The following is a 785-nucleotide window of genomic DNA, read 5'->3' as shown; positions in this document are numbered from 1 at the left end:
CACTGTTGAGAATGGACACTGACTTGAGTGTGAAGATTTAACAGTTTAACTGGCTGCTTCCCCAACATTCTGTTGGGAAGAACAGAGAGCTTTGAACCAATGAGGTGCCGCCATTGTGTTTCCATAGTGATAAAAGAAACAAACCTGGGCGGGTGGAGCACAAGTCAGGCTCAAAGGACTAGCTAGAGGGTGAATTCCTCCTCAAGGGACTTTCAGGTAATAACTGGGGACAACTGAACTGTCTTCTAAGGGAAGCTCCTGGGGTGGGTGCCCATGGAACCCTTCTAAACGCCACTGGCTGGGTTTGCAAGTCTTCAAGGCAGTCTGGAGATTTCTACCTTGGCATTTCAACCACTTGGGAATAAAACACAGCAACCATGAGTTCTGAAACATCTTGATTGGGTGAGAAATGACCCCTGAGTGTCCCTAAAACATTATGGTTTCTTTAAGACTCTCAACCTGGGGAGGGACCACAAGGCCAATGAATCTTTGAAAGAATTAAGGTAAGATCTTGGGAAGAGTTTCCAGCCGCTTGTTGAAAACCCACCCTTTCTAAAGCTCTGCTCACTCAGGGCCAGCTTCTGGCTGTGAGTGAAACACCAGGGAGATAAGACAGGGAAAGAAAAGAAGGGAACACACTCACACACACACACATACACACACACATGCGCACACACACACACACATACACACACACACACACACACACACGTACGTACGTGCCCACATGCACATACATCCGCACACATATCCTCACATGTCTAAACACACACACACACACACAC

The sequence above is a fragment of the Mus caroli genome, chromosome 1 (assembly GCF_900094665.2).
Source record: "Mus caroli chromosome 1, CAROLI_EIJ_v1.1, whole genome shotgun sequence".
In the NCBI taxonomy this organism is placed as follows: Eukaryota; Metazoa; Chordata; class Mammalia; order Rodentia; family Muridae; genus Mus; species Mus caroli.
The sequence above is the reverse complement of the archived record's forward strand: the minus strand, read 5'-3'. Positions refer to the sequence as shown.